At 51.0% G+C, this 23004-nt stretch overlaps 1 protein-coding gene and 1 long non-coding RNA gene across 2 annotated transcripts in view; both read left to right on the top strand.

Moving 5' to 3' along the window:
• The window catches only part of LOC125947377 (sodium-coupled monocarboxylate transporter 1-like), a 452303-nt gene that overhangs the window by 28875 nt on the left and 400424 nt on the right, over positions 1-23004 (top strand). The gene's annotated exons all lie outside the window — the stretch shown is intronic.
• LOC125947378 (uncharacterized) overlaps positions 1-23004 on the top strand; it is a 39318-nt gene that overhangs the window by 1421 nt on the left and 14893 nt on the right. The window contains exons 2-3 of the long non-coding RNA XR_007468252.1: positions 9389-9456; positions 10284-10370. This is a non-coding gene — a long non-coding RNA (uncharacterized LOC125947378). The remainder of the gene's footprint in view (positions 1-9388; positions 9457-10283; positions 10371-23004) is intronic.

Consider the following 23004-nt stretch of genomic DNA (forward strand, 5'->3'; position numbering starts at 1 on the left):
CGGTCGGAAAAGGGATGGTCGTCGACCGGCCGATTTTAGCGTGAAAGCCTCCGAAGCCCAGGCCAAACGTCAGCGAAGGGCCCCGAACACCCGTTTTGCGGAAGCGCAATGTTGAGGCCAAACGTCAGCGGAGAGCCGTTGACCCTGAGTTTAGGGTACACGAAGAGGAACGCCTGCGACTGCGTCGTCTTGCCCTCCAAGAGCTTGGCAATGGTGGTGCACGCCTCGTAATTACGGGAAAGTAGTAGATCAGATATACACACGACAAGCTTTGCTTACCTCCATTTTATCGACAAGGGAAAGGCTGTTGATTTTATTGCGATAGCAATTATATGGACACTCAAAAGCAGATTTCTGCCGTCGGCGTCGCCTTCGTCGTCGCCGTCGCCGTGAGGTTCCGTATGACGTCAATGGAGATGAAATCGTCGCCGCGCGCCGAACGCTGTATGTGCGAGTGAAAGGGCGCGAGGGACGCGCGCTTACACGGGGAGTGAACGCACGGCGAAGAAAAAACGCGCGTTCTGCGCCGTGCTCGCTTAAGGGCTGCAGAAGTAGCCGTCTCTTTCCTCCTTTACAATCACCATATATATAGAGCAAACGCGCCTTCTTCCGACGTGCGAGAAGCCGTGGGGGAGGGGGGGAGGGGGAGGGAAGGGAGGCGACGTTTAGCTGCGGCACCAAGTGCCTATTTATATCAGAGGCTCCGGCAACAGTCACCAACGCCGCACGCATTTTGAGCGAACGCGGGCAAAACGCCGACGGCGTCGACAACAGTTCTGCGTGTTGCCGGTGCTGCTGCATGTCCAAGTTTATACAGCTGATAAAGCTAATATCATTACTCCGTATAGCTTTCTACAAATTTGCTATCGCAATTTTTTTTACTTTAGTATATATTTGCTTTTATTGCGATAGCAATTATATGGACACTCAGAGCGAATGTCTGCCATCGCCGTCGCCGTGAGGTTCCGTATGACGTCAAACGGCGATGAAATCTTCGCCGCGCACCGTATGCTTTATGCGAGAGTGAAATCGCGCGAGCGACGCGCGCTATCACGGGGAGCGAACACACGGCGGAGAGCAAACGCGCGTTCTGTGCCGTGCTCCCTGAAGGGCTGCAGAATTAAGCGTCGCTTTCCTCCTTTACAATCACCATATATATATATATATATATATATATAGAGAGAGAGAGAGAGAGAGAGCAAATGTGAAAGGCCGTGGGGGGACGGGAGGGAGGGAGAGGCAACGTTTAGCTGCGGCACCAAATTTGTATTTATATAAACGAAATTACACCATCTTCCCGTAGGGGAACCCTGAGTAGTATGCGAAGCAGCCATATGGTCGACTCAAGGTAGTTGTATCAGCTGTATAAACTTTGACATGCAGCAGCACCAGCAACGCGCAGAACTGTTATGGACGCCGTCGGCGTTTTGCCCGCGTTGCGCGGCGTCGGTGACTGTTGCCGGTGCTTCCGGGGGCGCAACACTACATTTGCTAGTAGGTACAGCGTTTGACCACTGGCGACACGCTGCGCCACTCGCACGTACCGCGTTTCAAGGTGGTTCCGTTCACCGAGGGCTTTCGAACGCAATGATATGTAGGGAGCCTACATGCAAGCGCTGTTTTTATTGCGATAGCAATTATATGGACACTCCAAAGCAGATTTCTGCCGTCGGCGTCGCCGTCGCCGTGAGGTTCCGTATAACGTCAATGGAGATGAAATCGTCGCCGCGCGCCGCCGAACGCTGTAGGTGCGAGTGAAAGGGCGCGAGGGACGCGCGCTTTCACGGGGAGTGAACGCACGGCGGAGAACAAACGCGCGTTCTGTGCCGTGCTCCCTTAAGGGCTGCAGAAGTAGGCGTCTCTTTCCTCCTTTACAATCACCATATATGTAGAGCAAACGCGCCTTCTTCTGACGCACGATGATGATAAGTGGTTCTTGAGGGAAAGGGAAAGGTTGGCGCTATCTTCTGCAGCCCTTGAGGGAGCACGGCTCAGCGCCAAAAACGCACGAAAGGCCGTGGGGGGGGGGAGGGAAGGGAGGGAAGGGACGTTTAGCTGCGGCACCAAGTACCTATTTATATCAGAGGCTCCGGCAACAGTCACCAACGCCGCACGCATTTTGTGCGAACGTGGGCAAAACGCCGATGGCGTCTACAACAGTTCTGCGTGTTGCCGGTGCTGCTGCATGTCCAAGTTTATACAGCTGATAAAGCTACTATCATTACTCCGTATGGCTCTCTACATATTTGCTATCGCAATTGATGCTTCGCCTTTCAGGTGAAACTGCGACTTTTTTTAAAACAGCGCTTGCATGTAGGCTCCCTAATGATATGGTTTGCACGAATACAACCCTTGGAAGTGTGGCTGTATGGCTGAGATATGTAACACAACTAATTTTCGCATATAACTACTAATATTTCCATGCAATAAAGAAAAAAAAAGTGGCTGTATGGCTGAGTGGTTAAGGCGCTCGCTCCGAGATCCTGCGGACGCGGGTTCGATACCCGCTCTGGCCACTTTTTTTAATATTACGCTTTTCCCTTTTTTTCTCTCACTGTTTGCCAGCGCGGTCGCTTGAACCCCGGCGCCACGGCGGCAGCCGTGATGCCGGGCGCCGACGCGAAGCGGTGGTCGTTGGGGTGTTGCGGAGCGCAGCGTAGCAACACCCCAAATAAAAAATACTGCTCCAGTCAGGTAGACTGCTCCCTCCCTGATAGTGAGATTATATTTGGATCATCAAAACAGTGATACGTTTATAATACCACCGATCCCAACAGCAGGCTAAGTCACCACCAGCCCAGCGTTTTCTCCGTCAACGCCTCCTCCGTTCCAACGGCGGCGGCTCGAAACATGGTACGCGCGAGCGGCGCAGCGTGGCGCCAGCGGTCAAACGCTGTACCTACTAGCAAATGGAAATACGCTTCCTGGGCGCCTACCGTCGCTCCTCAAACCTAAGCTGCTTCGCATTATCGCGCGCGGAGCCGCAGGTGTTGCCATTCGTTGCGCAATCCGGAGAGGAGCGTCGGAGAGGAGGAATGCCGAGAGGAGAGGAGATTAGACAAGGAGAGGAGAGGGAGGAGAGGAGATGAGACAAGGAGACGAGAGGGAGGAGGATGCGAATGCGCAGTAGGGGTGTGGACGCCGCACGGCGGAGGGAGGGAGGGAGTGACATAGCCCCGACCATAGGATGCTTCGCATCTAAAATTGTCGCAGTTTCACCCGAAAGGCGAATCATCAATTGCGATAGCAAATTAGCAGAGAGCTATGCGTAGTAAGGATGGTACTTTTATCAGCAGTATAAACTTCGACATGCAGCAGCACCAGCAACGCGCATAACTGTTGTCGACGCCGGTGGCGTTTTGCCCGCGTTCGCAGCGAACTCGCGCGGTGTTGGTGACTGTTGCCGGTGCCTCTGGGGGCGGCTCGGAGGTTTTCGACGAGATCAGAATGGAACACTCGTCGAGCGACGTCGGAAATCTTACCCACATTCTCGCCTCGCAACATTTTTATATATATACGCATTTGGTGCCGCAGCTAAACGTCGTCTCCCCTCCCTCCCTCACGCCCCCCCCCCCACGGCCTTTCGCGCGACGGAAGAAGTCGCGTTTGCTCTCTATATATGGTGATTGTAAAGGAGGAAAGAGACGCCTAATTATGCAGCCCTTCAGGGAGCACGGCGCCGAACGCGCGTTTGCTCTCCGACGTGCGTTCGCTCCCCGCGAAAGCGTGCGTCCCTCGCGCTTTTCACTCGCACATACAGCGTCCGGAGCGCGGCAACGATTTCATCCTGCTGCTGGACAGCCGCCCGGAGCTTTCGCCTGGGTATAACTGACTCGCCAGCCTGCACACAGTGCGGGGAAGACGAAACACTGGAGCACCTCCTATGTTTCTGCCCCGCACTCAACCAACACCGAGCCACCATGGTGGCTCAACTACGCCGCATGGGCCTGCCGTCAGCCTCCAGCACGGACCTGCTCTTCCCAGCCCGCAGTTCCAGCAGGGTATTCAAGGTCGTACTCTGTTACCTTGCCGATTCGATGCTGGCTGACCGACTGTGAGGGCACCCTGCCCGAGACGATGACGACTACCCTCTCCCTCCCCTTATTCCACTTTTCCTACTTTCTATCCCCCCTTCCCCGCCCCTCAGATGCTGAGCCGTGCTCCCTATAAGGGCTGCAGAAACATGCATCTTTTCTCGTTTGCTCAACCTCTACTACTACTACGATTTCATCGCCGTTGACGTCATACGGAACCTCACGGCGACGCCGACGGCAGACATCTGCTTTGAAGTGTCCATATAATTGCTATCGCAATAAAACGTTGCGAGGCGAGAAGATGCTAAAGACTTCGGAGGCTGCTCGACGAGTGTCCCGTTCTGATCTCGTCGAAAACCTCCGAGCCGCCACCAGAGGCACTGGCAGTCACCAACGCCGCGCGCGTTCGGTGCTAACGCGGGCAGAATGCCGACGCCGTCGACAACAGTTGTGCGGCTTGCTGGTGCTGCTGCATGTCCATGTTTATACAGATGATAAAACTACTATCCTTTCTCCGTATAGCTCTCTACTGATTTGATATCGCAATCGATGCTTCGCCTTTCGGGTGACACTGCGACAATTTTAAATGCGAAGCATGGCTTGCCGGCGGCTCTGTTTGTTGCCTCGCGTCCCACACCCCCACAGCGCATGCGCGTCCCTTCCCCCTCTCTCTCTCCTCTCATATGTTCCCCCTTTCTCTCCTCTAGGAATCCTGTACGGAGCGGCGCCCGCGTGCCGCAACCCCACAGCGCATGCGCGTCCCCTCCCCCTCTCTCCCCCTTTCTCTTCTCTAGGAATCCGGAGCGGCGTGCTCGACAGGTGGTGCAACAGCTGCATACTCCGCTGGAAGCGCCACGGTAGTTCCGCGCTATGAAAATGACGGAGCGCGCGTGCCTCATTCTCTCCTGTGCAGCGCCGCGATGAGCGCTCGGTCGCGAAACCATCCCTGCTCAACTCCCTCCAAGGAACGCTGGGCACTGCGAAGACGTGGACCATACTCAGACATCTCCTAGATCCGACCGAGAGCAAGAGAGAAAGCAAGCACACGATGAGCCGAGTACTACACAACTTCGGAGGCACAGACGATCAGCTATTGTGTGCCTTACAAAGTAGATATATTGGCCAGCGGATACTTGGTGCAAAGCCAGCGGCTGACTACGCCAGACTGGAAAACAGCGAGCTCGACCGGGACATAACGCGTTCCGAGCTGACACGAGCGATCGCAAGACTCACTCGAAACACCACTCCTGGCAAGGACGGAATCACCAACAAGTTGCTACGTAACCTGGACGATTCAACCGTGCAGGCAATACTGGAACTCTTAAATGCACACTGGAGCATAGGGACCTTACCCCCGGAATTGAAGCATGCGGAGATTACACTGATACCAAAGCCAGGAAAAACGCCCTGCCTGGAGAACCTAAGACCCATTTCGCTTACGTCTTGCCTCGGTAAATTGATGGAACGTCTTATCTTAGACAGGCTACAGACGCATCTCGAAGAACGTCAACTGATGCCGAACTCGATGTTTGGTTTTCGGCCCAACTTTTCAACGCAAGACGTGCTTCTGCAGCTCAAAGAGGAAGTACTGACTGCAGCAACGCCATGCTGCCCAAAAGCAATTCTCGCACTAGACCTAAAGGGAGCCTTTGACAACGTGGGGCACGAAGCCATACTATCCAATCTCAGTGACACGAATTGCGGCCGACGAACGTACAGCTACATGAGGGCTTTTCTCACTGATCGCACAACCACAATAGGGCTGGGAAATGTGAGGTCACAGCGAATAGACACACCTAACAGAGGAACGCCACAAGGAGCAGTGCTGTCACCGACACTTTTCAATGTGGCCATGATGAAACTCCCAGCCCAACTCGAGAAAATACCGGGGATCAGACATGCCTTGTATGCAGACGACATCACGATATGGACGGTCGGGGGGTCCATAGGAGAACAACAAGAGGCATTACAGGAGGCAGTAAACGTCGTAGCAAGCTATGCGGAGACATGCAGACTGCAATGCGCGCCGGAGAAGTCGGAGCTCCTCATAATCGAGAAGCGCTCACGAGGACGACCAACAGCCCCGGCACCAACCATCCACCTGCGAATAGGTCCTAAAGAGATTACCAAGGTAGACAGACTTCGGATCCTCGGGTTACACTTACAAAAGGACGGGGGCGGAGGATACGCCATACAGAAGCTACAACACACGACCACGCAGATCTTGCGCATGATTCAACGAATTACTAGCAGGAAGAGGGGACTCAAGGAACAGGACCTTATCCGATTAGTGCAGGATCCGATTGTGAGCCGCATTGCGTACTCGGCACCATATTTAAATTTAAGGAACGCGGAAGTGGAGGTACTCGACCGGCTGATACGCAAGGCGTATAAGCAAGCGCTCGGACTCCCACCCGGAACGGCTACTTTTCGCCTCGAGGAGACAGGGGTGTACAACAACGCACGGGAAATCATAGAGGCCCACCTGGTAAGCCAGAAGGAAAGACTACTACGCACAATAGCGGGACGCTGCGTCTTGGAACGTCTTGGATATTCCGTACGGAAGACCAGCGCACTGACCAAAATCCCAACACGAATACAAGAAACTATGCACGTCTCACCGATTCCCAGGAACATGCACCCAAACTTCCACATCGGACGGAGACAAGCCCGAGCGCAGGCGCTCGCGAGAAAGTATGGAAACCACCCCAATGTCTTGTACGTAGACGCGGCCAGCACTGCAAGAAGCACCGCATTCGTCACCAGCGTAGTCGACAATCACGGGACCGAAATAAATGCATCGTCGGTTTCCAGAGTGAGCGCTGCGGAGGCAGAAGGAACTAGCGATAGCGTTAGCCATCACGACGAAACCGCAGTGGGATTGCGTCATAGTTCTGACGGACTCTCAGACGGCATGCAGAAATTACTCCAGGGCCAAAACTTCCAGGGCTGCACATCGCATTCTGAATGGAGCGCACCAGCTGCCACCATACATACATATCATGTGGACTCCGGGGCATGAGTCCTTACGCGGCAATCAGCAGGCACACGCCTACGCCCGAGCACATGCACACCGGGAGCCGCGAGATGACCGCGCCGAGCAGTTCCAACCAGAGCCCATACCATTAACCTACACTCACATCCTACAACACTATCGCCTTTCACGAAGAACACTACCCCCACCTCACAATTCTCTGACGCGAGAGGAGGCAGTAATATGGCGAAAACTCCAAACAAACACATATCCACATTTGAGTCTTTACCACGCCATACACCCTGCGCTGCATTCCTATAAATGTCCACACTGTGATCAATGTGCAACACTTTACCACATGGTATGGGCTTGCGCAAATACACCACAGCTAACACCCATAACACACGCCACCACACGGCAATGGGAGGCAGCGCTGTCCAGCTCCGACTCGACGGACCAGCTCAACCTGGTCAACCGAGCGAGAAGGGCAGCTAAGGCCGCTGGACTCCTGGACTGAGGGGACCACCCACTGCAGAGCGGGGAGCTACCTACGCTCGCGTGCTCTTTTTATTAAACTTTATTCTCTCTCTCTCTCTCTCAAGCTGCATACTCCGCTGGGGGCGCCACGGTATTTCCGCGGTATAAAAATGACGGAGCGCGCGCGCCTCATTCTCTCTTCTGTGCAGCGCTGCGATGAGCACTCGGCCGCGAAACCATCTCCCGCTCAAGCTAATTCAATCTCCCCGCTGCTTCGCATCCACACATGGTTCCCTTTAGCGTACAGTGAACTTTAGCGGGAGATGGGGTAATTTTTTTAGCCAAGCCCGTTTCGCGCGGCACATCAAGAGCCGTGCTGCGCATGCGCAAGGATCAGTGATGTCACACGGCTTGCGCACCGGAGCCACCGCAGCCGGCACCTCTCGCGCAGTCCGCCGCTGCCGCCGCGACTCACCGCCGCCGGTCTGCGCATTCCAGAGGAGTGACGTCGTAGCCGTGGTAGACGCGCTGGCGCCGGCGCGCTCGCTGTGCAGTCGCCGTCTGACACTGCGCTGGAGCCGCTGCGCTTCTGACTGGCGTTTGCCAGTGTTGTATAGCCACGGAGAAGGAGAGCGCAAATGCTGCTCAACAGCGCAGAAGAACGGAGAAGCTTGACTCATCGTATCCCGAAGTAGTTGCCTGGCAATTAGCGGTTGAGCGTAGGAGAAATGAACAGAGGAAGGCTAAACGTGCTGCGGAGACACTGCAGCAAAGGGACGAACGTCTAGCAAAGCGGCGTCGCCAGGAGGCTGAGCGACGTGCCCGACCACCCCTGCAGCAACAACAAAACGCCGTCGATGACGTCAAGGCTCGCCGATCGACTGAATATACTGTGAAACTCAGCGAAAGCGCCAGTGCGACTCGGACCTTCAGCTGAACATTTGCTAACGCTACGTATATCCTGGCATAGCCGAGCTAAGCCACACACAATTTTTTTATGGTACATTAATTCAGCATCTCCATTCATAACATACGGTCGAATTTGAAATAGGGCGCATTTTTTTTAAGCTTTCCCTGGCCACTATACATGCTTGCTTCCTGTGGTTAGTAATATAGATCTAGGCCGTCTGTTCTCGTATTCTCGTTAATGACGTATCGACTGCGGCAGCCTTTATTCTTTAAATTGCACACAGAATTTGCCTGTTCCTAACGTGAAATATTACGTGACATGTCCATTTTAGCAGTTCTCCGCATCCACAAGCTGGTATCATTGGAGTATCATAACACTGGAGTGTTAGCCAGTGAGTGTCACTGGCTATCACTCCAATGACAAGGGTATAAATAGGCGTACGTAAACATTACGGAATGTCTGTAGATTGACATCCATCGTCGAGCAACGCACGCGTATTCGGCTGCCATCAGTGGTATTTTCAGATGTTTTGCAGTATCATTAGTGGCGCCTTTATGATGTTTACGAAATTTATTACAGAATTTTTACTGTTACCTTTGCTGCTCTCAGTACCATATCAAAGAGATAATGATTGCTTCATTCATTGCGTGTTGACTGGCCTTAGTTGTTACCGAATGCGCAATGTCTTACCGACAGTTTCTTTGTAATAGTTTTTGAATTATTCGCGGGTTTTTGATGACCGCATTAGGTAGCAATTATTAAAGAAATGCACCACTTTTTGTGTCAATGCACATCTTGAACTAAAGTCCATCCATCCTTAAGAATGGTTTGAACCTCTTTTTAAAGAGGCAGCTAACCATATATTTGGATCTTTGAGTGAGATTCAGAAATATTCCGAGCGTATTCATTAAAATGTTGCTACAAATTATTCCATCGAGGTGATAGAATCCGATCCTCTGACACTTTCTAAAATAACTTATGTTATTTTTGCAGCTTTGACTTTAGGTGTTGTAATGACGGTATACAGCACCGTATGCCTGTACATGGGATCAATAACAACGGTAAAAACAATGTCCTTTTCTTGTTTAGCTGCATATACTATATCATCCATGAGTGCGTATTTGTAAATAATTCATCCACAAAAATTCACTTCATAACTGAATTTCCCTGCAAATATACAGTGCGTCATAAGAGACTACTTATCGGCTCTGACGAGGCCTCTCCGTAGTACTTTTATAAACTCCTAACTACAGGAAACACTTGTAAGCATAGTTCAGCGCATGTATATAGACCAAAGGAGATTAGGTAATGTAAAGCATGCAGAGTCAGACAATCAGGCTACACTCAATAAGAAAATATGGGTGCGAAAAGTTTCTAAATATGTTATTGCTGCAGTAACTTCGAGAGTGAAATTATTTGTGTTGCGGCCTCTGTAAATTTTATGTAAATTGGAATAAGTCGGTTTCACAAAAAAATTTGCTGACTTGTCCAAAGAATATTCTGTCTATTCAAAGTGTAACATAAAATGTATCATGTCTACGAAAAAAAAGCAGAAATTTTAATTAAAGAATATTTATCACAACGTGTCCTGAAGAAATTCCGGCGCATATTGAGGGCTTTCTGATGGATATGTTGGCTTCATAATTGGTGTCAGATGCTTTTGCGTCAAGGTTGTCAATAAGAAGTGCACAAAGAGGCACTGTTTCCCCTTCTGAAATAAGGATAACTACGTTCTTAAATGATAGCATGCTTTATTTTTTGTTGTTAATTCAAGAGTACAGATCGATATTCAATACTTTACGCGCATAGAGCACTCCGCCATTATGTACCGTACTAGTATTGTCGGGAGCTTGTTTCATGCAATAGCTACAGACTCATTTCTTGGCAGATATTTTTGATGGTCAATACCGGCTTGACGGCACCGTTCGTTGGATTGTGTCTCCTTGGTGTTTTATTTCCCTTCGTACACTCCAAGGTACGTATGCCATTTTTTATCGCAGCCAGTTTACTACACTCACGGTAAACTCTACATCAGCTATCGGGACAAACAAAAATATCCTTCACTTTGTATTTGTATATTACCTGGGAGGGATTCTAGTGAAACGGCGTGCATAAATGAGACTCTGACAAGAGGTGAAATCAAGCAAAGCTACCGTGATTGCCTCATGACTCGTGCCCCAATAGCGCGTATGAACTCAAGTTTGCCGACAAACGGCAGCACCACGGCTTCCCCTGGCGGAAAGCCGCGTCACCATGTAGCAGTTCGCCCTCAACGTGAGGCGCTCGCGATGCCCCCGAATTTTGCGAAATGGCTCCTCGCATCGCAGTAGTTTCGCGATGGTTCGGCGGTCTGGTAGCCATGGGGCCAAAGGTAACCGGTACTGTTGCGTGGTGGACTGCCACAACAGTGACAAAAACATGCGGGGCTTGCAGCCACTTGTCAAGTTCTACAGCTTCCTGGGCAAATGGTATGAAAAGGAACGCACACAGCCATGGATGACCTCCGCCCTCAGAATCAAGTAAAACTCAATGCAAAAGTTTACTGTTTTACTTATCGCTTGCTATTTATTATTCGCGACGGCGTTGATTCTTCACCTTGTAGCTCAATCACCACAGTTTGCTCGCGACGACGAGGAGATCCCTGCCGCTCTACTTCGACATTCTCCGAGTGATGCTTTGAGCCTCGGGTTATATGCGCGTGCGCAGCACATTGTGATTTGTCGTGTTTCTTTGACAGCACGCGCTTGGTATGTCATATCTGTAGTAGCACGTTGCGAGGAGTGGAGCGCGTTAGCTCAAGCGTATGATTTGATGGTCCATTTCTAAAAAGAATGCGGACCATGCTATGTGAAATCATGACTCCGCGAGTTGTGTTGCGAGAGAAGGGCGCGGCGGTTTGAAACACATTAGCTCTCGGTCGTTCTTTAATGCCGGTATATCAAGCCCGATACGGATTACATTTTTGGTCGTGTTCAAAAATAGTAAATGTTGCACGGCTCCGAAATCCAGATTTTATTGGTTAAGCTCACTCAGGATTACGGTGCAGAGGACAGCCTACGATCCCGATCTGCTGCACCCGGAACGTGGATAATCGTGACAGAAAGTGCACGTGTAGAAGCAAGAAATTCTGATTGGACTCGAGAGAGCTCCAAAGTGCCTAAGTGACAGGGATATTTAATCATGGGTTCAGACGCCTCAGGGATGTCATAGTGGTTATGTCCCGTGCCGCGATGGTAAAATCACCTGTTTTCGTACTTGTGAGGCGGTTTTCTATGCGGGTTTCTTCGAGCGTTTTTTTTTTTTGTCTTTAACTAATGCTTTGCCTGTTCCTTCGTTTGAGTTTTTAACATGCAGTGATATCGAATCACATCACACGACTCTTTGTACCCGTGAGACTGGCTGCGCGAGACGAATAAACATTTCACATGTGAAAACGTTAAATGAATTGGTATGCACGAACGAATTATTGTAATTATTGAATTACAATTATTGAATGTAATTTCCAACAAGACTAGGAGTCCGGACTTGTGTCCTTTCATTTGTGCACTATCTACGTGGAAATATGTAGAATTTCACAGGTGCGTGTCAGCCCTTGGTGTTTTTCAGGCTGTTGCGGCACTGAACGGCAAACTTGTGCGGTCAAATGCATGGGAGACACCATGTCACCACCCATGCTCCCGTAAAAAACACGCCTACGCAAACGCGCTGCCTGCTGACCTTTTATTTGTTCCTGGGAGCACCGTTGCTCAGCAGTATCCGTAGTGCCAGTTACTCAGGCTGGGAAGTCCATGCCCAAATTATCCTGAAAGTATCTTTCAGTTAAACCGCACGCGTTTCAAAGTGTAATATGAGAAAAAAAAAGTTAACTAGAACATTTCGAAATACCCCCATTCTTTCAATTTCCTCTGCATACTGAAATATAGGGTTCGAATTACACTGTGTCCAAGTTAACTGCCAATCACTACCTATACTGGAATACAGAGCCAGAAGCGCAGGGCGTGTACCAAGTCGTCTCCGCAGAAAGACCAAACAAAATAGAATTATAGGCAGCAGAAATAAAATTCACCAACGATTACGATACACCCTAATGCGAAGCATGAGAGCAGCTCTATACGCGTTTTTGTGCGGGATGTTGCCAACGAAGCGAAGTGTGGGGCGCGACTGCGTCGCTAATCGGGAGATGGCGAGAGGCATCGCGTGGGTGACGCGTGGGCGCGATTTATAGCAGCCGCCGCCAACAGAGCTCCACCCATGCAGCGCTTTGTTTCCATATACAGTAAGCCCTCGTTAACTGAAACTCTGATATATCGGATAAGTCGAGTGTTTTCCCTGGCACGGTGTCAAGTCTATAGAGTTTTCACCCCTTATCTCGAAACGCCACTGCATCGAACTCCGGATGTCTCGAAACCCAGACTGCAAAAATGCTGTTAAAAATGACAGTACCGAAACATTTTTTGTACTTTTTTTGCGCAGCTGTGGTATCGCCAAAAAAGTGAACCAGGGGTGCTATGCAGGATGTGCCGAGTTTCTCGTTCGCACGAGTTTTGCCCGAGTTTGCTCGATGGAAGTCAGTGAACGGAGATAGCAAGGAAAGCGCACGAACAACGGGCCAAAAGAAATGTCGAGATAAAGCCGCGTATGACAACATGAGCGCACCCTGCGCAGCGTTTCAAGCACAGAAGACTGCGCAACGAAACGCGCCAGCGCCGCGTGTTCTTATCAACGTATTATCGCAATTTAGCAATACCGTGATTGTCCCGCTGTCTATCTGCACACTTGCCGTGAGACGCTTGCCACGCCTTTCTCAGGCGCGTCAAGGATGTGCCTCCTCTTTCTGGCATTATCTTTCTATCCTTTGTCAAATGCGAACAGGGCACATGCTGTGCATTCTTGCATCTACACTTTCCTTCAATCGAATACGTTAAAATACAACAAATAAAATAACGAACAATTTATTTCTTAAAGTATCGGTTTTTCGTTTTGAATGCTCTAAATTTCTGATGGCAAACGGAGATCAAACGAATTATTAGATTTTGCACTTTTTTGCCGTGAGTGGCGACAGTGAGGCGACAGCTTACAAGCGGATACATTCTAGAGGGTCGCACACACGAGGGAGTTCATACGGTGACAAGTCGCCAGGGGTGTTGCAGTGCTATTGGCGATAAAATCGATGCGATAATGACGCATAAAGTCAGTCATGACAATGATCTGACCATTCCCCGTCTATTAGGGGAAGGGCAGCGCATCGCCGCGACATGGCTGTTTACCGCAGGCGCTTCACTGAAGCTATTAAGGCCGCCGCTTTACCAACGAAAAACGAGACTCTAACCATAGAGAGGGGAGCAACGGCTGTCGCTGCAAAATGGCTGTACGGTACCATGTTTATTTCTGTGCGCGAAGCCTCCGTGATGCATTGTGAAGAGCGAGCTGCCCAGGCGTCACAATTAATTGCTTTTCATTGCTTGCCCAGTGAAGGTGCCTCTGTGCGCATATACGAAGTATTTTGAGTGTGTTGTGCACACCAAAGTGCTTGACAATTGTTTGTGCTGGAGCTAACAGCGATCGCAGATGGATATCGTAACGACACCGCAACAATCGCATTTTGGCATGTGAGGGCCCTAGTGTGCAGTTAAGAAATGGGACTTCGAACGCAGGAAAGTGTTGCAACTGTTTAGTGTGCAGTGCTTGTGATGAAGAAATGTCATCGTAATGGGTCTAGAAATGCGGGCGATGCCCGACGCTGACCGTGTTAGCGACACTACCGCTCTGATACATAGCCGATGCCAGATCAGTCATATCAAATGACAGCTGCGATATGTTGTCGTTGGAAAACACTGCGCACTCCTGAGCATCGTCGTTCACTACGGCGCATCGACACCTTGCAAGTAGCTACCGTGACGTGCCGATAATTATTTGCTGTGTGCTACGTCGCCACAATGCAGGCAAAGAAACCATGCATGTTGTGGGGCCATCACAGCCCGAGAAGGTATACGCGTATGGGTAAGCCAGCGATATAGTGGGCGCTCAGTACATCACCGATGACAGTGCGTTGCGCGTGTTTTATCTCGGCGGTCAAGACTTGTCAAGATTGTTGATGCCTCTATGCTCAGCACCGGGTCGCTGTTGCCGAACAGTAAGTTGGGCGTGGCTCGTCTGTGGTGGGTGCGCGCACAAGAGTTACATGCTTCGCGTGGGGCGTGACCTATGATTTTGATTGACAGGCGAACTCGTGCCAAACTCGTACATCGCGAAACCCTCCCCGAGTTGAACTCGGGAACATGGCAGTGGCAGCAGCAGCAGCCTGTGTCATCGCATCCAGCGACAGAAAGCGTCAATAGACCGTCTGGACCCGTTCACCTACATGATGGACGTAGAGTTTGAACGTCATTTTCGCCTTACCAATACATCAGTGCGCTGGCTGTGTAGCCAGTTAGGCGAAGGCTCTCATTTGCGGAGACAGCGTGGCGGGCAAATTATGCTTTCGGAGCACAGATTGGTGTGACTAGGCTGCAGAGGAAGAGTTCGTGCGATCGCTTCGGCTCTCTCCGGCTTCAAGCGCCGTGCGTCCACCGTGTCCCAGCGCCAGGCCAGGTCCGGCGGCGTCATTGGAGTACTGGGGCACCTGCAAGCACCTAGGGTTCCAACCTGACCAGCCTACCTGTGGTTGGTTGGTCCCATTGTAGTGGTCACATTGTACAGCAAGACTCAGAATGGACGCCAGGCTGCTTTCCGGTGCAACAGGTGCCGAAAGCAGTCTTTGCAGTTACACGGTACCGCTGCACTGTATGGGCAAAGAGGCGAAGGAAGTTACTTCGCCAACACGGACCGCCTCGACCGTCCGAACGTCCACCTCTTTAGGCGGCAAGTGATTTGGCTCACGTACTGCGTGAGCAATAGCGTAGATGTGTGGCTGTTGAAGGAGATGGCCAGCTACTTGTTTCCTTTATCGAAGCATGCCATCGCCGACTGGAAGAACTACGACCATGAGGTCATGATCGGACAAGCTGCTGGCGCGACCTCCACTCGGGGCCCCGGGAAGATAGTGCAATTTCATGAGTACATTCTTCGCGGCAAGCGAAAGTACAACCAAGGCCGCCTGATGAAGGGCGACAACGTTCCACCGAGCCGCCAAAATTACGGCGATGTTAAACGATCGTGCACCATGGGTCTTCGGCATGGTCTGCGCTACCACATGAGTGCTGCGACTTTTCAAGGTCGACCGACGAGACGAAGCCGTTATTGCAGCCAATTTTCAAGCAGGGGCCTTTATTCGCAGTAACGCATGGCTCTCATAGAACTATTTTCGAAATTTAGTGGATGCTAACGAGGCGAGCCTCAATCTGCACTGGGAGACAGTCAACCACAGTGTGAAGATTTTGGGCCCCATCACGAGCGTTGAAATGCAAAAAAATATAGAAATATATTGTCAAAAAGTGAATCGCCACCTCGTCAGTGGTGGTGACACGGTAACTGCACCGCTGCTGGAGTCATTCCTGGTATAGATGTCGTGGTAATTAATTAACCGCCACGTACGCTGCGAAGACATTTATTGCGTTTGTTAGAAGCCACGGATCGCTCGGGCAACCCAGTACAAAGACTCTTTCCTGCGGTTGTTAGAAACCATCGCTCGGTGCTAGCCCGTCTGAAGGTGCACAACAAAGTAAAAGAAAATAAAGCGTAGTTTTCTGACCCTTGTATGAGTGCTTCCCGGCATTCGTGAGTGCTTACACAGTAAGCGCGTGGCAAACAACTACTGCGCTAGCCGACGCTCATTCGTTTCGCAGCCTTACTTTAGCGCGAGCAACGAGAGATCGGTTAAAAGCCCAATGTGAATACCAGGCGCACACCAATCTGTGCTCAGAAATGGGAGCGCAAGCAGGTAGCGAGCCGCACCAATTCAATCCAGAGGAAAGAGAAGGTACAACGAGCGATCTCTTGAAAGCCTAGTGCGGAAACCAGCGCACACCGATCTGTGCTCAGAAATGATAGCGCAAGCACGTAGCGAGCCGCGCCAATCCAATCCAGAGGAAGAAAAAGGGGCGAGCGTCCCCTCGTGGTATAGCGCGAAACGTATTAAACGGCAAATTAGTCTAATACACGTTCAGTGCACATCTTGTAAATTTTAAAATGCTTATAACCCACATTAATGTGACTAATATTATCGTACTAAACACATTTATTTGATAACATGCTTGTGCCTATAATGCACTCGATGGAACGACAGACAAGTGAAAGAAGGGACGACCATGCACCGACCGTATGATCACGTGAGCCCCAGTTTGTCGACCGCCCATATGGCAACGCCCAAGAGATGATAGCCACCCAGAGTGAATCTAGACAAACCAATGAAACTGGAGGCGTGCCGACGGACAAACTTTGTCTTGTTACCATTAGTTCTTTCATCTTGGGGCGTCGCCAGAGCTCGTGAAGATCCCGAGTTTCGATAAACTCGGCGCATCCTGCATAGCACCCCAGGGCCGGTATTTTGTAACAATGCCTTTTCCTATGCTAATGCCTTTTCATGCTTTTCGCACTTGGTCAGCGGTCAGAGTGACGGTCCGCTCACGTTATCAACGGGATTAGCCGGCCGTGAGCGCTGAATGATAAAACTAGCATAGAATAAATCATAACGCATGGCTACCAAATAGCGACCCAGACCTGCAATTTTGTCCCAAAGCCTTTTGCTTGATTTTACTTCACCCTCATCTACAGTTATCGGCCGGCTGATCCCACCTATTACGTGGGCGGACTGTCGCTACGACCACTGACGTGCACAAACAGTGCCAGAAAGTGTATCGTCGGCCAGAGGCGAGCGCGCCGCCACTTGTAAACACACCAGCCACGCACGGCAGTGCCTCGATGCCCGGTGCTTGGAGGCAGCTGTTGTGCGTGGCGGTGGTCACGTTACTGAGCAGGGCGGTGGCGACTCAGCTACCAAGCAGACCAGCATTACAAGTTTCTTTTGTGGAAAATAAATGGCTCGAGAATCAACTGGCGCCGACCCGAATTATTGAAACCGCGTTTCACCTGTGCCAAATGTCCGGTAAATACCCAGCCCTTTATATTTTCGTGGATTCGGGTATCTCGAAACTCCGCTTATATCGAAATTTTTTCCACTTGTCATTACTTCTAGTTAACGGTGTATTACTTTATGTGGTATCGGTGGACGCGCTCGCCGCATGCCTTGTCTATGGGGCCATCGGTGAGCAGACGACGGCGCACTACTCTGGCGCCATCTTGTAGCGGTCTTCGCCGCATAACACGTCTTGTGCGTCCCTCCGCCTTTCTTCCCATGCTTTCGCCATACCCTCCTCCTCCTTACGCTTATCACCTCATGGTTGCACTGCACCCTCCTCTTCCGCTTTCCTCTTTGCGCTCTCTTCGCTAGCACCGTCTTTCATCCCCCGCTGTGCTCCGCATTCGCTCTTTCATCCTTCGCTGTGCTCGGTCGCTCGGTTACGGCGAGGGACGCCTACGCTTAAGGCAGGAGCGTGCACCTAAGAGCTGCGCTTTAAAAGGTGCTTGGCCATGAACAATGTCCAGCTCACGCGGAAACTGCAAGAATGTCACGTGGTTTGTGGCATAGTTTCAAAAGTTTCGTGTTTTCGATTTTTTATTCGTTTTCTGAACACTTTCATTTTTACGACGAAGCTCATTATGCAGACCCCGTGCCGACGTTGTCGGGCTTCGCTTTAAGAGGGGCCGCGTGACCTAAAAGGAGAGGAGAGAGAAATGACCTCAATAGAAGGAAACAGGCTAAAGTGACCCGTTACCCCCAGTGAAAACTCTTTGAGAGGGGGCGGATGAAAAGGAGAAGGGGGAGTGGGGTTGGCATAAGTCGCGTCGCCCGATACTGGTGTTGCAGCGGAAAAGCGTGAGGCGCGCCAACCAACGGTGGTGTAGGAAAAATTAGGCCAACAGAGAAGTGGGGTGTGAGAGGAGTTCGCGTTAGCGTTGGTTGTATGTACTGAGCTTTGGTCAAGGACTTTCCTCTGAGAACGTCACAGAAAATTCAGAGCCCTTCCACTACTGTGAAGATGGAAGCCAGCGAAACTGACTATAGTGGGTCTGCTGTAGTGAATATTGCTATAGTCCATTTATATTCCCACAGAACAGCATTTGTCATGATGAAGCGAGCAGTGTGAAGACGACGACGAAGATTAGAGGCCAGTGCGGGCTGTTGCCTCTTGGCCAAGTGCGACGCATTTCCTTGTAAATATACTTGTATACAGCTTTTCGTCTGCGTCTTCCTACGTAAGAATATGTTATCATTATGGAATATATTGAGCGTTGTCGGCATGTTCGTGAAAGAGCAAGGACACCGGCGTCTTGTTTTCGCCCGGCGCGATGGCCAAGTAGTGCGTTTGCTGCGCCAAGTCTGCCTCTTAGTCATAGGGTAGCGTATGAGCCACTGCGTATTTAGCCGCGGCGCACTGCACGACAGCGTCAGTATCCTGTGAGATCTCTCCCTCTCCTGCTCTCGGTTGCTCATACCCACATATCCAACGCGGGCATGAGCCATACGTGATTTCTTCCTTACCTTCTTTCTTTCCATCCTTCCTTCCTTTCTTTCTTCTTGTCCCTTGTTCATACCCGCATATCCAATGGGGGAAACCGCCACGCACATGGAGCCGGGATGCTGATCATGATAGTTTTTTTTCTACGCGCGGACACGATCCTAGGGGAACTAGCCCTTAACAGCTTCGCTGTAAAAAAAGCGTGAGGAATGCGCTGGGAACGCCGTCGCCCGTGGATGCCTACACGTCCCCCTGCAATGCGCTAGGAACGCCGTAGTAGTAGTAGTAGCTAAAGTCCCTATATAAGAAAAGTACCGCCATCCTTTGACAAATGCCGCTTCGCTCTCTCCTGTGTTATCCTGTATCTCCGATTGGACGATGATAGCGCGCGCTTTTCACTTCTTTATATTTTGTTTTTTTCCGCCTCAGAGCCATGTTGAAAGTCCTCTGCGCAGCCGCAGTCGCCGGCGGCGGCGACGGCGCGCGCCCGGCCTGAAAGCTTCAACGTGGACTTTCTAGGTGCGCCACCGTCGACTTGGCTTTCGCAAGCAAAAAGTAAAGAAAAAGCAAGCGCTTTAGGAGAGGAGGAGGCGGAGGAGACAGTAGATGGCGGTACTTTTCTTATATAGGGACTTTAACAGTAGCGCCCTTCGGGCCAGCCAAACGGCCGCGAATGGAACTACGGCTCGGACGCTCACTCACACTGCAACCGGCCTGACACGGCATGCCATACCTTCTTTTAAAGCGTGGTCACCACACGAAGCACGCAAAAGCGAAAATGAGGTGAAGGAATTATGAAACAAAATATTTACTATATAGACTGCTAGGAGAAGTTTCACTCGCATGGTGTACCTAACATAGCTTCGCTGTTGGACCATCCTAACGCAGTGGAAGGGGCGTTCATTTTTTTATGATACGCCAGCTAAGCTTTTTCGAGCAACATTAGCGAACAACGCCATCAGCAAAACTGTTCTCATAAAATTGTTTTTTTATTTGAACGCTTCCTCTATTCCAGTAGAAACATAAGTGATGTAGATTAAAACAAAACATAAGCAAGCATGTCACAATGAACGCTTGAGAGCGTATGAGCATTGGTGAGGGTACTTAACACTGGTTTCAAAAGCACATTGCCACAAAGAGAGGCTGGGTGATGGATTTAGTTTTAAAGCAGTGTGCCTGCTCATAATTCCACCCGGACAAATATCCATGTCTGCCGAGACCACCGGCCGTGTTGTTGTTGATTCGTACAAGCGCAGTGAATTTTGCTCCTAATTAATCGCTCGATGATGAAGGTGAGTGTTGCATTTTAAGAGTCCTGAATAGTCACATGACAATGACCACCTAGCCACTACACACAACTGTCTTCATGGACGTTTCGCAACTCCGCCTCGGGTATGATGGCGGATGCGGCCAGGGTTGCCAGATCTCTATGCATTTTTAATATACCCTACTCTTCACTGAGTTTGCCAAGTTTTCTTATTGTGCAGCAGCGTGAGCTATGAGGTGGTCATGTTTCTTAGGGGTGGGCAGCGCTACCCGGACGATAGACAGAGGAATAGACGATACGAGCGCTGACTGACAACCCCATCAGCGCTCGTATCGTCTCTTCCTGTGTCCTTCGTCAGGGTAGCGCTGCCCACCCCTAAGAAACATGTTCAGTTACCAACTCGCCCAGCTTGTTGTGTTAAATGAGGGGGTCAACCATTTCCTGTCAGGCGTACTTGAAAAGCACCTATCTATCCACTTGAAAAATATTGAAACATGCATATGCGTATTTCTTCGGGACGATGCGCGCGGGCGCCGAGACGAAGAAGACGAAATGCGCTTTGCTCTCGAGCTGTCGGTTGAACTAGCCAGCGCTGCAGCTATCTTGTGTAAATATATTTTGTAAATAGTCTCCAGTACTTAATCCTTCGTTCGCGTAACATTTTGGTGGAACGTGCCGTTTCCCGTCTTCGCCACGGAGCTCCGCAGCGGCCGCACCGTCCAGCTTTCCATCATGGCTCCCGGTGACACCTCGACTGCTCCTACTACTGCGACTCCAACCACAACGTACGTCACCGTTGCCACTCCCCGCGATCCTGGCATATTCTCCGCCCAAGATAATGTCGACGTTGATGCCTGGCTCGGCATGTATAAACTTGTTAGCCGCAACAACCACACGGACCCTATCATAATGCTGGCGAATGTGCTCTTCTACTTGGGCGGAACACCTCGAGTCTCGTTTCGGACTCACGAGGAGGAGATGGGACGCTTTCAAAGAGAAGCTCCGCGACCTTTTTGGAAATCCGACCGGTTGGCAGCTGGCTGCAAGAAAACAGCTTGCTACCCGTGTGCAGTCTTCCACTGAATCGTATGTCTCGTACATACAGGACGTGCTCGCTCATTGCCGGAAAGTCGACGAGAACATGGTTGAAGTTGACAAGGTAGGCCACGTTCTCAAAGGGATCGCGGACGATGCGTTCAACTTGATATTCAACAATGTGTCCACCATCGACGTCATTGTCAAGGAATGCCGCCACTTTGAGCTCGCGAAAAGCCGCCGCGTCATTCCACAGTTCTCCCGGCTCGTCCTGCGTCGCTCTTACCGCTTCGCCTCCCTTCAATGAGACCGTCACACGTATTGTTCGCCGCGAGCTCGAGGCTGTAAGTCCTGCCCCGTTCCATCCACGCCCACTTGACCCCACCATTGACCAACCAGCCCCGGCGATCTCCTTCATTCAGGAAGTTGCGCGGCAAGAATTTGCAAACCTCGGTTTTTCTGCTGCCTGCTCCGTCTCCCGACCTGACACCCGACTGGTGCCGACAGCTGCGCCTCGCAGCGATCTGTATTCTCCTCCCAGATACCGCAACCCTACAGAGTGGAGAACTCCGGATGACAAGCCCATTTGCTTCCGTTGCCATCGCATTGGCCACGTCGCTCGCCACTGCCGCACCTCCTGGATATCGCCGTATTCGAGCTACTTCGCCCCGTCTCCTCGCCCATATGCCGACTCTCGCCGCTACTCGCATCGCCGTATGCCTTCTACCTCTGACGTATCCATCGATGACAGTCGTCCCGCTCGTTCGCCATCACCTCTGCGCCGTCGGTCCCCGTCGCCCCAGCCACGCCGCTATTCGTCGCCGACCAAGTATAGGCCCTCCCGGGCGGAAAACTAGACCATGCAGCTCGTGGGGGTAGCGATGCATTATCTTCGTCGCGTCAAAAACCTACATTGACGCTCCCAACGAACCAGAACTTACTTGATGTCCACGTCGATGGTGTCCCTTTGACGGCGTTAATAGATACTGGAACCCAGGTGTCCATATTGAGTAATAACCACCGTAGTGGACTGAAAAAGGTTCTCACGCCTGCTACTATATACACGAGCCGTACGCGTCGCCGATGGCAGCACTGTTGCCGTTGTAGCTCGGGAACAAGAAGGCAGCTGTGACATGTTTCGTGGCGAACAGTTTAATCTGATAACCCAGCATCTTGCTTGGCAATATATACACACAAGTTGCGGTGCGTCAGTAGTGACGTCACCGCGCTTTGTCCTTTTATTAGATACAACATTCCTTCTCCCTTATTTTCTTTAATATCCATATGTTTCAGGCTGTCGCCGAACCCTTGTGCTTCGGCGTGGCAGAGGTTCTGGAGGTTGTTCAACGGCGGTAGAATCTGTAGCTTCCGACGTTGGTTCCTGGACCTCGGTAGGAGTTTCCTCTGTTTCTTCGGGAGTAGCCGGACCAGGTTGCGCTAGAGGTGCGCCAGTGATGCGCACTGTTCTGGGTAGAGTAAGAGGAGCACTTGTATTAACAATGTCATCAGCATGCATGAATCGCTCCTGGCCTTCCACCTTGACTATGTAAGTTGCAACGCTGACACGGCGAACAATCGTTCCTTCTAACCAGTGCGGGTCGCCTGGTCGGATACCTATCACCCGGACTCGTTCTCCTGCATCAAATTCCCTCCAATTCTTTTTTTGTCCCTTGTCTTGATCTCTAGATGGAGTAGGCTCTGACCGCTTGGCTAATTCAGGGTGCGAAATGCTGAGACGCGTCCGCGGTGCCCAAGACAGGAAACTCAGTGCAGGAGTCTTACCAGTCGTG

This window comes from Dermacentor silvarum, chromosome 8 (genome assembly GCF_013339745.2).
Source record: "Dermacentor silvarum isolate Dsil-2018 chromosome 8, BIME_Dsil_1.4, whole genome shotgun sequence".
NCBI lineage: Eukaryota > Metazoa > Arthropoda > Arachnida > Ixodida > Ixodidae > Dermacentor > Dermacentor silvarum.